Below are 15702 nucleotides of genomic sequence, written 5' to 3'. Positions count from 1 at the left end.
CTTGCATAAATAGAAACATGAGAAGTGCAGTTTCAGGGGTCTAACTCCTCCCTTTCCCATCAAATCCACACCACTCTGGCTGCTCTTAGCTGGGGATTTTCTTTTTGACCGTGGCAAAGAAGAGAAGAGAGCCCTGCCTCTACACTTCTTAGGAATATTGGGCCATATGCACAGGCTAGGAAGAATGAAGATCCAGGGCAATCTTGATAAACTTGAACACTGGGCTGAAACCAACAGAATGAGATTCAATAAGGACAAGTGCCAAGTCCTCCACCTAGGAAAAAGAAACCAAAGGCATTGATACAAGATGGGGAATATGTGGCTCAACAGAACTAAACAAGAAAAAGATCTTGGAGTAATTGTGGACAATAGGCTAAACATGAGCCAATAATGTGATGCAGCTGCCAAAAGGGCAAATGCTATTTTGGGATGCATTAACAGAAGTATTACTTCCAAATCTTGAGAAGTAGTAGTTCCTTTATACTCCGCACTAGTCAGACCTCACCTGGAATACTGTGTCCAGTTTTGGGCACCAAGATTTAAGAAAGATGCAGGAAAATTAGAAAGGGTCCAGCAGAGGGCATCAAAAATGATCCAGGGTTTGGAAATACTGCCCTGTGAGGAGAGACTGAGGGAACTGGGCATGTTCAGCATTGAGAAGACTGAGCGGGGACATGATATCCCTCTATAAGTACCTCAAAGGCTGTCACAAAGAGGAAGGTCAAGATCTCTTCTTGCTAATGCCAGAATGTAGGACATGGAATAATCAATTCAAGTTGTGGTAACCCAGAGTCAGGCTGGACATCAGGAAATGCTTCCTCGCGGTCAGAGCAATACAACAAGGGAACAAGCTGCCTAGAGCGGTGGTGGGTGCTCCCACACTGGAGACATTCAAAAAGAACCTGGGCAGCCATCTGAGTGGGATGGTGTAACGTGGTGTCCTGCAACAGCAGGGGGTTGGACTCAATGGCCTTCGTGGCCCATTCCAGCTCTTCTATGAATTGTTTTGAAATGGATTATGAATCTGACCTACCAGACGGGAGATTTGCAGTCCTCAGTATATTGAATACCATGAAATGTATTTCTTAATAAACACACTGCCTTGAGTTTTAAATATACATGCTAGTGCTTAAAAATTGGGGACCCTCCAAAAAAGGAAGGAAGAGAGAGTGAATGAAAGATCAGCCTCCGACCTGGAGTAGAGGATCTGCCATTGAGTTGGCTGCAAATAATATGCAGGGTGCTCATGAATATTGTTGCCTGCCAGCCAAGCCTCAATCATGAGAAGCAAAATGGCAGCCGGGGGGAAGGAAATCCTATAAGCTTCCATGCTAACAGAGTACTCCTTCCCTCTCGACCAGCTCCTGCAATCCCAGATGCATGAGAAGACTGTTAGCTGGTGTGGGTGGGGAGGGAGAGGCAGAAGCAAGCAAGGCAGAAAGTCAGAGCAAGTGGCTCTTGTTGAGGAAGAAAGAATGCTTCTGCGGAAGCAGCAACCTCACCTGTAACCTTGGAAGCCACTTGGAGAAGCCTTGATGGGTAAAGTGTGCAGAAATGTTCAGTATGCAAAACACTTTGCATCCTTTTTTGCAAAAATACCAGGCCTTTGCTCTCCTTTTCCCACCTGTTTTGCAAAAGCAGGTCAAACATCTTCTGTACCCATCCACACAGCTGCTTTATCTTCCTTATACACATATATAGCCTTAAACTTGGTAATAAAAGAGAGAAGGAGAGTGCAAAAGCAGATACCTGAGCTTTGCAGGCTTGCAAAGTTCCCAGAATGGCCAAAATGCTAGTATGGAGGATGAGACCAAGAGGAGGATGACAGAAGGAACATGGAGACCAGAAGATACCATGTAACTGTTATGTTTTTTGTAAGAAAGGGGAAGGAAAAGCAGCAGTAGATAGTGCTGCTTGAGGCAGGAAGAACAGTGTGCGTCTGAGGGAAATGAGATCCCTTGAGGGTGATGGCAGTAAACAAGCAGGTTGGAGGGCCACACAGAAAGTTTGGAACACCCATGTTGGGGACCCTTGCATTATAAGTTAGGTAACAACTTACAGGAATAAACAACATGAAACTGCAGGAGCAGCTCTATAATTTAGGTCAGAGGTGGGCAGGAGAAAGATCTCCATGTTTTGGACTTCAGCTTCCACAGACCCCTGTCAGCATGGCAAATAGTCTGGAATGTTGTCAGTTGAACTCCCAAACATCTAGAGACCCATCTCTGGTCACCCTGGTTTAATGCAAAAGGCACTCTTAAACCACAACAACTCTATAAGCTTGCAAAATCAGCATCTTCTGATGCTGAAGAAACTCTCTTGGTTGAGGGTTGCACACTACCTAAATTTCAGGGAATAGGATGAAAGGTGTCTGAATTATGGAAATTAAAACTCTTAAGTGTTTCCCATCATTTTTGTTGAGTAGGGAAAAACAACTTTAAACCCACCTGTGTGAAGTAAATGTGTTACAAGAGTTTGACTGCAGTCGGCTTTTGGTGTAGTTTTTGAAAATCCATTTCTGTGCTTTTTGGAGCATGAATGAATTTATAAAAGCTTTAACTCATCTCTTAAACTGAAGTTTTTTTTTTTTTTTTGTTCTTGTTTTTCTCCTTGATATAGTGACAGTATTCCTTGGGCAGTCATTCTAACTCACCACTAAAGTTGTAATTCTCTCCAGTAGTTAATACTTTGCTACACAAGTTGCTTAGATTGTGTGTGTCATATTTGATATTCCATACATACGGTGTAGCTTTAATTGTTAAGTCACTGTTGGAAAAGAGGAATGTTTAATGCTGCTTTTAACAAGATCTGATAGCTTAAGTCCCCTTTGGAATTGTTTGACAGGCCCTTTGTGGATACATTTTACTATCATTATTGTTACTGTGTGAATCAGAATTGAGGAGTGTTAAGGCAAACTCATCTGCCTGTCTTAGTTGATTCTGCTCTCAGTCTTGTGCCTTTGATTATCCTTGCTTCATTATGTTTGCATTTTGAGAGGGTCTAATATTAAAGGGTTTTTTTGAAGGTAACTATTATGCAGAGCAGGTTACTGGAACATTTCATATAATATTACTTTTGAGTTGAAACATGCATATGCTTGTATCTTCTTCATCATCATCGTTATTGTAGTCAGGATGGCAAAAATGAACAATCATTGTGAAAACAGGCATTGCCTAGCTTTGCTGTTGCAGGTTTAGTGACATGTATATGGGATATACACATTCTTTCTAAATTTCTCCCCAGTATTGCTCTTTTCTTCTAGAAAGGGATTTTTCCTGTATGATATTACAGCATTGCTTCCAATATGAAAAAATACGGAAGTATATAGAAACAGTTTCTTATTCTGTCATATTCTTTCTCTCTCTCTCTCTCACACACACACACTACACACTAGGTATAGGAACTCTTTGGTCCTGGCATAATCCTATACATCTTTAGATGGAAAAAAGCCCTGAATTTCCAGCATTGAGGGGCTGGGGCTGGGTTTTCACTTACCTTTTGAAGAGGAGGGCAAGGACATCTTTTTGTTTTTTAACTTAAAAATCCCTCTGGGCACAGTTGCAGTGTCTAGGGGCACAAAAGCATCCAGCTTGGCTGCTCTTCTAATGGGCCTTCTAATACTTTCCCCCTTCTTTTACTCCTGTCCTGCCATACTCAACAGTGTGCCTGGTGGAATGGGAAGGGAGAAAGCTTTCAGCTGCCTCCCCGAACTGTTATAGTCTCAATCTAAAACAGGCCTGTGCATGCTTAGATGGTGCTATATAAGCCAGTCGCACTTAGCAGTGCTGGGCATGATTAGCAAAGCATTTGGCTGGGCCTGTAAGCCCACGTGCTCTCAGGAAGAGCTGCCATATAGGAGACGTCTGCTGCTAGTGCAACTGCATGGGCCATTTTTAGTGCTACAAAACAAAACCGAAACCCCCATCAGCCCTGTCCTGCACTTACAACAGAAAGAAAGCTCCTGCCCCTTCCCCAGAGGAAAAATTATGGAAAATTCTTACCTTCCCAGCCGCTGTTGCCAATTTTCCTTTCCCATCTCCCACCCGCAACACTGCCAAGAATGGGAAAAAATGGTTCTAATGATGGGAGGCCTGATGCATGTGTTACGATCTGTTTCATTCTGTTTTGTTGCAGGGCAGTCAGACCCACATTCCATAGGAGGACTGTGTTTTAAGGGGCAGGGCCATGGGAACATGCCTTGCCAGTCCTGCTTATAGGAGGGGCTACAGGGCTGCTCTCTTCACTTGATCTCCTGCGAACTAGGAGGTACCTTGGTAGTGAGATAATGCTGGTGCAAGTCAAAACAGAATGTTGCCCTTGGTCTTTAACAGCTAATTAAGGACAAATAGGCTCTTAGCTAATGAAAAGCTAACATTTATATTAAAAGCTTCATAATGTGGGGGCTATATAGATATATAGATGTAGGGGCTATACTGTCCTGGGTAATTGGGGATTTTATTTGTCCTTTCTTCTGGGTGAACATCATAGGCAATATTGCAGTTGCTCTAAACTAAAATAATTAATTGGGTTATAAAATGTAAGTACCCAGAGCTTCTGAGCATAAGAAGCAGTGACTGCATGAGCATTAATGCTTCCCTTAGTGCTGACCAGAGATATGACCAGGAAATTATGAAGTGGTCAAATGCTTATTAAATAATGCACACACAGGACTAGAAAGCACTCCAATGAGGAAGGAAAATGAAGCTATTTTGTCTTTTCAAGGAGGCAAGGCACATCACGGCAAAGGGCATCTCAAGTCTGTGGATGACACTTAAGTTTACAACAGTCCATGGCGTGACCCACCAGGCTTATATTACTCTGGCCCTGTTACACATGGATTCCTGTCTTGATGCAGTAGAAGTGCTACTGCCCCTTTCCCTTCACCCTGGCTGATGCTTCTTGTACATATATCTTCATGATAACCCTTGTAGGCTTGATGACTTTTTTTCCAGCTGGAAAGAATACCATTGGTTATAACTTGCTTATGCTGTGAATTGACTAAAGTGCTTCAAAAATGCAGAGCAGAATTCAGGACTTACTAGGTTGGATTGGACCTCCCCTGCCTGCAGTGGCAACAAAGAGGAAACAAATTGCATAAGAAAACAAATTGCACAAGGGGGACACACCCAATCTGGAAGCTGAATTATGTTCGCAGAATCTTTCCAGGAGTGCAGTTGTGTTTGTAAATTTCCTACAGAATTTCTGCTTGTGTTGATGTCACTGCTGCAGTTCAGCTGTGGAAGGAAACTGAGCAGTGATGAAGGGTTACAGGGGGCACTGGTGAGTTCCAGAGGGTGATGTATCCTTATCCAGCTGTCGAGCGTCTGGGGTCAGAACTGAGTCTTCCCCTTCTTTTTATAGCCATCCATGTCCACATGTCTTGTCTAATAAATGCATGATGCATGTGACCTACTACTGCTGCTGAAAGCCATGGGTAGTGTGTCTTGTTGGTTAACAAAACATTGACAGTCTGGCTTTGTTTTGCTTCTGCAAATAGTAATAAGTCTTTTTCAGTTCATTTGTTATATCCCCATTTCCAGGTATGAAATGCCAGAGGTAATTTAAGTCATCTTGGTTGTGTATAGAGATACTTCCTTTAGCGCAAGGGGTATGCCAATACCATTAATCATGATGTTGCTCCTCTGTGTACCAGAAAAGCTATAGCTACTGCTTACCATTACTGTACAATGCAGAAGGTATGCTAGAGATGTTTTAAGCACCAGGAAGAAAGGAAAAAAGAAACCTCATAGAAGGCCCTGGAAGTTTGGAATATGTTGCCTGATTTGGAGTACACAATTATGCCAAATCCCTTTCTCACCATTAGTGTGACATTCACAATCTGCCAGCAGAAACCTCTACCAGATTAAGTGAAATGGCTTTCTAAATTGTATGTTATTGACTTTTCAATTATGCAGACAATGGCAGGAAAGCTTCCACAGGAGATATAGATTATAGGATCCCTGTCCCAAGGAAGATCTGCAAACAAAGAGAAGAGAAGAAGCTGGGGATCATTCCTATGAATATGTATGGAGTCTTGACAAGGTGCAAGGGAATATATAGATAAATAAACAAGGTCCGTATGCCAAGGAGCAGTTTGGTAGACAGACAATGGTTGCATTAAAGAAGAAAATATCCCTTGATAGCTTTGGTAAGTAGGAAAATATATCTTGATAGTTCTGGTATTTAGTCCCCAAATGAACACATTGAAACCCATACTATAGTCCAATTACAGGAATTTAATTCATTTCTTTGTTGTGTCATTCTTCACATGAGCAAGCTGAACTTCCTCTTATAATTATATCTGTTCAAATTCTGCCACCAGAATAGAAACCAATCCTGGTATGACAAATGGAGGCAATTGGACCAAAGCAAGCAAAGTACAGATTTGTTAACACCTTGTTCTCCTTGCTTTACTTGAAACGGGACAAACTGATTGCTGGCAGCATACATGTCCATTGTCTTATAAACCAACTTTGTTAGTCCAGAGAAGGTCATGCTGATATTTCTGTGGAATCGACAGAACTTACGTTATTCACAGCAAACTTGTGACCAATTCGTTTTAATGGGACTTATTTAATACATTGTTATACTGCCCAATAGCCAAAGCTCTCTCAGTGGTTCACACCATTTTAAAATATTATAAAACATATAATATAGTATAAATATGTAAATGATTAAAATAACAGTATATTGAAAAGTGAAAACTAGAGTAAAAAAGCAACAATGCAAAGATTTAAAATATAATGCCAAATTGAGATCTGTCTGAAACTAAAATTCTTGGGAAAATAATAAAAGTTTTCACCTTGTACCAGAAAGAGTACAATGAAGGTGCCAGAAGAACCTCCTTGGGAAGTTCATTCCATAGTAAGGGTGCCATAACAGGAAAGGGCCCCTAGCAGCCACCCACCTGACTTCCCTTGGCAGCAGCTCCCTCAGAGGGGATGATCTTAGGGTCTGACCAGGTATGTATGATAGAAGATTACCTTTAACTTCAGGTATCCTGGCCCTAAGCTGTTAAGGCCTGTGAATGGTAATACTAGTCCTTTGAATCAGACCCAGACATGGACCAGCAGTCAGCACAGATAGTGAAATCCCAGTCTAATCTGAACACATTGGCTAGTCCCCATTAGCTGCCCTGTTTTGGACCAGCTGAAGTTTCTTGACCATTTTCAAAGAAAGCCCCACATACAATGCATAGCAGTAATTCAACGGAGAGGCTACCAGAGTTTGGATAAGTGTAGTTAGGCTATCCTTGTCTAGATAAGGACAAAGTTGGTGAAAGGTAGTTTGTGCCACTGAGTCCATCTGTGTCTGTAGTGACAGTGCTGGATCCAGGAACACCCCCAAACTAAAAACCAAAGCCTTTGTTGTGGGGAGGGGATGATCAGTTGATTCTATTTTCATGTTATGCTGAAGATCTGAGGCTCTGGCATATTTGGTTGATAAAGGGCAGATAATGTGGGGGACGGGGATTGGAACTAAAATGGAAATATCTCTGGTTCAGGCTTTTGTGCCACTTTTGACCCCTAGAATGAAGAAGTTTGTCTTTGTCACCAGCAATTAAAGGCTAGCTAAAGTTTGTGTTTCTACACTATTCTACTGTTCATGCCCATTGACTTATGTGGTATTATAGCAGCCTGGAACCCAGTGGGCCTCATAATGACAAGGCACCTGTATTTGACCTGAGAAGACACCGTATCTACTAAAGGGAACAACAGTGAAGGTTGTGGGCATAGTAAGGTGTATAAGCATTCATCTGAATGATGTGCAACCTATGAGGCTCATCCCCAAGGCCTTCTGCAAGGAGAGTTCAAGAGGAGGCAACAAGGGAGAGGCCTTTTTGACAGTAACCCCCTCCCCACTTTTGGAATTTTCTTCTCAGTAAAGTCAACCTGAGGCCAGTATTAGTGACAGGCTTCCCTCTGATTCTAGTCATTTAATCAGATATAATGCATAATTTAAGTTTTAATCTAGTTGTTTTGTCAGATTGTGATATTTTAAAGTTGTTTAACTGTTTGATTTCTCATTTGTGCATATCTTTTAACTTCTCTTGTATGGTGATTTATTGTTGTTAATTAGATGCCAGGAGGGGAGGAGACAGGCACCATCACAACACATGATACCCTGGGGCACTTCTAAGCTCTTTGCAGGTGACAAGAACATGCAGCCTTCATGGGATGTCTGAGTTTGGAGGGCTGCAGGCAACCATGTTAGCCTGTGCTGTGAGAGGCTATCCTCCTCTCCTCTCCTCCCAGATATTAATGCTTATTTCCCTTCTTCTTTTTAGGGCAGCTAAAACAGAAATTCTCCATGTACTAATGTGATCATCAGGATTCCAAGATGAAAGGCAGGTTGCTTACCTGTAACTGATGTTCTTTGAGTGGCCATCTGTGCATCACACATATGGGTGCTGCGCCTGCGCAGTGCCTTTGGCCGGAAGATTGACAGCTAACGGTTTTTGGTGGGAAAACTCCGCTCCCCTCCCCCTTCGTGGTATAAATAGAGCGGAATGTCCACCATTTTGTTCAGTCTTTGCGACCGCCGTTCACTGTGCCTCGTGCCTGTTAACATCCCTCACTAAGATCTTTGAGTCCTTACTGTCCGTTTTTTGCCTTTATCCCTTCCTTAACTCTAAAATCTTATATTCCAAGTTTGTATATCCTCTCTCTTTCTTCTAGTCTAAAAAAACCCGAAAATATTATCTTACCCTCTATCCTGTCATCTGTTAATTTATTGTATTTTAATTGATTCATTTGTAATCCGCCCCGAGGCTTCGGCGAATGGGGCGGCATAGAAATTTTCTAAATAAATAAATAAATAAATAAATAAAATGTCTGTCAATCATTAGCAAGCCACTGGTAACCGAACTAGGCTAAAAGCTTGATTTCCTGCAGTGTCCTCACCTTTCAGTTTAGCAGTACAACAGTGGAACCAGCTGCCTAGAGAGGTGGTGGGCTCTCCCACACTAGAGACATTCAAAAAGACACTGGACAGCCATCTGAGTGGGTGGTGTAACGTGGCGTCCTGCAACAGCAGGGGTTGGACCTGATGGCCTTCACGTTCCCTTCCAACTCTACTATTCCATGATTCTATGAAAGAAAGAAGGAACAACAACAACAACAATAACCCCAAAACACTAACCAAAAATCAGGCTATTTGTCATACAAGTTAAAGAATTTTTCCAAATACATTTTTGCTACAGCAAATGTTCAGCAACTAATATGCTGCCACCACTTCTGGGTGCTTGAAACAGGCTCTGATCACACATAGAGCCTAGAAATTTCCTATCCCCATGCTAATTCCCTAATTTTGGCTGACAAACTAGAAAGACTCCCTTGTTGAGAAAAAGAGGAAAAGAGCATCCAAACTATCTTACTGGAGAGGAATGGTTTGTCGGTTCTACTTGAGCCACCAAATTAAAACCCAAAATATAATTAAGCATTAGAACACTATAAGCATTCTATTTATGAGCAATTGCCAGCCCAGCATACCTTCACTTGTATAATAAGAACAGGTGGGTTTTATAGTCCACAGAGTACAGTAATCACTTTTAAATTAGCTGCCTGGAGAGCATTATTGCATGATGTGAAATAGAAATTATGGATAAAAATAATAAAACAGTCAGATGTGTACACTAATGAGGGTCATAGTATGGTCATGGATGGATATGAAGAAGGCAAGTTAACAGCATTGATGGGAGATGAAAAAAGAGAGGCATGAACTGGGGCACGTAAATAGTCTTTATGGCCAGTTTGCTTTTAATTTGGGCATTTGGTCTAAACACCATATTTTTCTGTGGTTCAGAAAGTGTTAATATAATTCTATACAGGCTAAGGATGGGGCAAGTATTTGAAGTAGGTTTGCTTGGCTAGCCTAGCGATTGTCTAATTTCTTTTTATGAGTTCAAATCTCCAGGGCCTGATGAATTGCATCCAAGTGCATTAAAGGAACTGGCAAAACTCTCAGAGCCACTGTTGTTACCTAGGGAAGTTCTGTTATATTGGAGGCATCTGAGAGGTTGTTGGACAGCCAACAAAATTGTTTGGCTTTTAGTCTAGATGTACAGAAGCTATTTCAACCCATGGACTGGATTTCATTTCAGAGATTTCAGGAGTCATGTTGAATTGAGTTTTGGTAGAGCCAAAGTTTAAAGAAATGGAGCCAATCATATGCAAAATAAAAGCATTTGTTTTAGCTTGGAAGAGCTTTCCTATGGTCTCTAGGAGTGTGTTCGGAGCCTCTTTCTCAAGATTGGAGACAATGACATGGGAAGGTTACAAACTGAAGATGACAAGATTTGGATCCTTTGTAAAGTTCACTGTATGAAGAAGGGTGACATGGCACCAATTATTCAGAGAAGTCATGTATTCTGCTGAAGCTGAATGTCGTCACACTGGAGAAATTCAACTTGCAGCTGGACATTCATCTGTTGAGGAAGTTTTAAACTTGGAGTCCTGTACTGAGGAGGGGGTTGGAGTCGGTGGCCAAATTGCCTCCTTCCAACTCTATTATTCAATGATTCTAACTGCTCATTCATTGGTGCTCCATGTAATTGGGACTGTTATGCAAACGGGGTCCCAATTTCTGTGGCACACAAATGGTATAACCATCCTTCTTTGGTCAGCACATGAGACTGGGACAGGAGGTATAACCACACTCCAACCTCCATGCATTTGAAAACATCAGTGAAGGGAATCTCTGGAAAGAGCCTTTGTGTCACACAGAAACACAAGGTGGTGGTGGGGGAAACCTAGAGAGTCCTTTTTGTTTCTGAAAGAAAAACTCTGGGATGGGAGAGAACTGGTGAGGGAAAAAATACCAAATGTATCACCCATTCATATAGTTTTCTGTTAAAAAAATGGCTCTCAAGGTTTTGTGCACATGTTTGCATGTGATATGTAGCTAGTACTTATGTAGTTAGTAATTGGCACCCAGTGGGCTATGCAGAACATTACAGCCTCAAGGAAACATTTCCCTAAATGTAATTTGTCTTTTTAAATATCAGACTTGTGGTACATGAAGGAAATGGGAAAATAAAATCAAAAGCCTTCTATGCTCTATTAATTTTATTCTGGAAACACATTCCCCCAAATTACTTTTTTTTTTTTTTGTTCTGAACTATATAGGTCTCCCACCACTTCTTTCTGAAAAGGGAGGATTATCCTTCTAATACAGCAATATTGTTCGTAGGTAATGCTAAAACTGAAATGTTTACATAGCAAATTGGAACTGTTACTTCCCAGAGGCCTTTTAATGTTGCTGGTGTTGATTACTTTTGCTTTTGTAAAGAAGTGCACAGGAGAAGACAGTAGAGCTTGACTTAAAAGTAACAAGCACATTTTTTTCTGAGTAGGACAACAAAAATGCTGCTCTCATCTGCAACTCATCTGCCTCCTTGCCAAAGAAGCAAACAACCAAGGAAAGCAGAAAGCTGCAAAGGCACAGCCTGGAAATCTGCTCTGTGTTCATAAAGAACGCTTCATTTTGGCAACCCTGATTCATCTGCCATCAGTGGTGTTCAAAAAGTCTAGTTATACATTGTGTTTCTGTTACAGAAGACAGTTAATTTAAGGCTTTATCATGCATACGCAAATGGTTTCAAACATTTAAATCTTGCACTATAGTAGATCCATAACATTGGCTGCAAGATATTGTCTCTTGGAAAATTCATTTGCTTTACTGGTACCTTATTAGTTATGGAGTGCCCATCCAGGTACATGTTACATTATGCACTGGTAGCCAGAAAGTAACAGCAGGAAGCCAAGCCCTGGAGCCTGTTCTTAACGAAGGGCCCAGCTCTGGACTATTGGTTCAGAATACTTCAGTTGGTTCAAAATAGGGCAGCCAGGCTGCTGCCCAGGGCTGGCAGACATGAACATATCATGCCCGACCTCCAACAACTTCACTGGTTACTAGTTGAATTTATGCCCAATTCAAAGTGCTAACACTAATATTTAAAGCCCGAAATGGCTTGGGGCCAGGGCATCTATAGGAATGCCTCTTCCATATGTGCCTAACCAGACTCAGAGGTCATCATCTGGGGTCCCCCTGCAAAAGCCCCCTCTTATGGGGGAAAAAGAGGGTTGCAACTAGGAGAAGGGCCTTTTCGGCTTGAATGGCACCCTGAATGTGGAATCAGCTTCTCAAAGAAGTGCACCTGGCACCAATTCTGTATTCCTTTTCGCAACAGTCAAAAATCCTTTTATTTACTAAACATTTTAATAGTTAAATGATTTTAATCATTTTAAAACCAATGTTAACACTGTGCTTATGTTGCATTTATTTTTTCCTGCTGTACTTTTGGACTAACTTGGATGTGGTTGTTGTAGACCTGCTGTTGTTTTTGTATTATGTATATCCAATTTTAATGTTACTGTTTTTGTTCTTTGGTATTTTATTTTGTGCTGTTGGTTTTTTGACTCTGTGAACTGCCCAAAGAACTGTTCTGGGCTTGTGGGAGGTATAGAAATACCAATAAATAAAATATTGAAAAATAACAGAAGTTGCTGTACTCTCACCACAACCAGCATGGACACCTTTGGGACCAGCATTTTACTTGTCATAAGAAAACAGATATCTTCTACAAAGGTTTCACCTCCAGCACTTCTTATTTTAGAAAACAAGTTGTACTTATATGACTTGCTAAATACAAGGCATTTCCTTCTCAGAAGTATTCACACGGTGTACAGTTAAACTATGGAATTCATAGTTCAAATTCATAAAGCCACCATTTGGAGGACTTTAAAAGGGTTTGGAAAAATTCATGGAGGAGAGGACTATCAGTGGCTAGAAGTCCTGATGGCTACATGCTACCTCCAGTGTCAGAGGCAGTATTGGATTTTGGGGAACATGCGAAGAAGGTGCTGTTGCACTCATGCCCTGCTTCTGAGTTTCCTGTGAGCTGCTGGCTGGCCTCTTTGTGAAGTGAATAGTAGACTAGATGGACTCTTGCTCTGATCCAGCAGGGCTTTTCTGTGTACTTCCCTGTGTATCCTGCATTTTGTGGAAATCATTGTCCTTTTATATGTGTTTGACTAGTGTTGCAACACTCATCCCCAGAATATGGCCCTCTTGCTTGTTAAGATGGCTTCTTGTTCCCAGCCTTCACTTTGGAAGTGAGCTGAGCAGAGAGGAAAACTTTGAATGGTCGCACAACTCCGGTTGCACAACCAGCAGCCTTTTCTACAGCTATACAGCACAAAGAAAGTCATGCATGGAAGAGGAATGCTGCTTGCGCAGCTTTCGTGTGGACTCAATTCCTGGCAGGTGCCTGTGGGAATGCTGACCAGGAAGTCAGACTCAGAGCAGCCAGACAGTGGTCCTGGGTCTGGGAGCTGAGCTCAGGGAATACAGTGGATTCCCACCCAAGACAGATTTCATGCATTTCCCTAGTTTTGTCATCTTCTGGACACTGGCTTCCAAACATGAGGTCACACAAGTTACACACAAAGGCGATTGTGTGTTAAAATAAGGAAGAGTTCTATGGTAGACTAATGAATCTATTTTGGCATAATGGTCACTGTTCATCAGATGTGTAATGAGTTACTATGATTTCAAAGAAAAAAATATTAAACATGTATATATGTGTGAAATAAGACACTTTATGCATTGTATTCTAGCATGGCTAATTTTCCTGTATTGCATATATTCTAGGTGATATACATTGTTTGCTTCAATTTTGATCCCAAGGCCATTAAAAAAATCAGCTTCAGTATCACTGATAGGATATTGGACCTTAGTGACTTAGGTTCAGCCCTCTTCTTGGTGGTGATCTTGAGCAGGTCCACCCTCCTAGTTACCCAGCTGCAAGTGGCAATACAGTCCTACCTCAAAAAAGATGCAGGCAAATAAGGCAAGAATCAAGGACTACATTAACAGTTAAAACATTAAATCAAAAGGCCACTTTTTATCAAGCTGAGGCTAGAACCCCTTTGTAAATATACGCCGTGAATCTTGAAAATATTTGACATTGGGTAGTTGCAGTGCTATTGCAATGGGAAAATATGTGATTAAGCTTGTAATTTGCAGTTAAAAATATTCACATTTTTTCCATTGCTAGGACATGAGCTGATTGTTTCTGGTACTTGTTCTTGTGAAAATTGTTTTCCTGCTGCTTCATTTTTTCCAGGTTGATTTGTGTCTGCATACACATTCCTTTGGTTCCATTTCAGCACAATATCGTGGCAAACTGACTGCAATCTGGTCTATGAATTTCATTTCATTTCATTTCATTTTTTAAAAAGAAATGTGTCCCTTTTTCTCAGGAAAAGTGGTCCTTTGTGACTGGGTGACACCTAGAGGGTCATAGGATGGTTTGGATTCCTAGATCTGAGGTCAGAAAAACACTTCTATCCTTCTAAATAGTCACATCCCATACCATGCTCACAGTTAGTGTGGAAAGAATCACAGCAACTGTGTTTCTGAAACTGTAAGAACAGCCTCAGGGAATGGTAAAGCGGGTGCTGCAGAAGGTGGGGTGGGGAGGAGACTAGGAGTGCAGGATACAAAATTGGCTGTTTATCTAAGAGAATGTTTCCCAGGGCTTCAAGCAGTAACATTCCCAAGAGAATATTTCATGTCCATAGGATTTGGGTCCTATTGAAATCAGGAGTAAAACTCTCTTTTTGTAAATTAGTCTTTAACACATTCATTTTTGAAATCAGTCTTGGCTAATACATCTTAAGGTTTCATTGGACCCTGTGAACATTATGATCTGTACCACATTTCCATACAAAACTAGGATCTAATTCTGTTCCAGAAATGTATTGTGCAAAAATAGGGATTCCAGATCTTAATTATGTTTATACATGTAAAACAAACACACTTTCTTCAGCAGTGAGATTACGACCCAGTTTGTTTTCATGTTTATCACTTCCTGCTCTGATTTAGCCCTTAGGTTCCTGCCCCATCTTAGGTTAAGATGATATGGCAACCCACTGTGGAGCCAACAACCCCTACAACAAGCCATGCATTTGTGGTTTGTTGCTCACAAACAAGCAACCTTGCAGGAAGCAGTCAAGGTTCTATGACTTGTCACTCACAACGGGTTATTGTGTTGTGCAATTATAACTATACCTAAGTCTGTTTTCCCTTTTGTGATTATGAAAAAGCATGTTTTTCATAGTTCAAGAGTTTTCCTTTGAGATAAGATAGACATTCCGTCAAAGCATTCTAATTTTTCCTATGTAAGGCGCAGTTCACATTTCTGTTTCTAAGCCCAAGCCACCATATGCAACCTGAATTACAGGGACCATCCAGGATCAAAGTTAGAATTCTTGCCATTGCTGATATTATCTTAACCTCTTAATTATCCATGTGTTAGCTCAGTGTCTTGGGCTATAAAACTCATTATTCTCCAGCCAGCACATCCAAATATAAGGAGACATATTACTGATGTGCTATTAGGACCAAGACCCTAAGCATCAACAGCTGAGGCTTAATCCCCAGCACAGAGCTTCCTCCTTCTGCCTAACGTTAAGCCCAAAGCCACCCCATCCAGTTGCTTTCCTGCTATGCAGACAGTTGCATGTCCGACAGTGCACAGGAGTCTGGTCTGGCTGTGCACAGTGCACCGTCATCAGCCACAATGACTGCATACTGAGGAGAAGGGATCTGTGCTGTGAGATGGAAGGCAAATCCAGCCTTCAGTGATATAGTCAAAGGTTAAAGATAAATGGAGTGAACAGTGATTTTGCCTTTTCC

The 15702-nt window shown here is 41.3% G+C and overlaps 1 protein-coding gene across 6 annotated transcripts in view; it reads left to right on the top strand.

Annotated features, from left to right (window-relative positions):
- The window catches only part of OMA1 (OMA1 zinc metallopeptidase), a 261075-nt gene that overhangs the window by 50296 nt on the left and 195077 nt on the right, over positions 1-15702 (top strand). The window contains exons 10-11 of one of the 6 annotated variants that reach the window (XR_006414719.1): positions 5916-6148; positions 8288-15701. The exons of 2 other annotated variants lie outside the window; for them this stretch is intronic. The gene's annotated coding sequence lies outside the window, so the exon portion shown is untranslated. Of the gene's footprint in view, positions 1-5915; position 15702 lie in introns of those variants that run through there. 3 more of the 6 variants (XR_006414720.1, XR_006414723.1, XR_006414717.1) reach the window with 3 other exon arrangements.

This window comes from Varanus komodoensis, unplaced genomic scaffold (genome assembly GCF_004798865.1).
Source record: "Varanus komodoensis strain SLA01 unplaced genomic scaffold, ASM479886v1 scaffold20_1, whole genome shotgun sequence".
Classification (NCBI taxonomy): domain Eukaryota; kingdom Metazoa; phylum Chordata; class Lepidosauria; order Squamata; family Varanidae; genus Varanus; species Varanus komodoensis.
The sequence above is the reverse complement of the archived record's forward strand: the minus strand, read 5'-3'. Positions and strand labels throughout refer to the sequence as shown.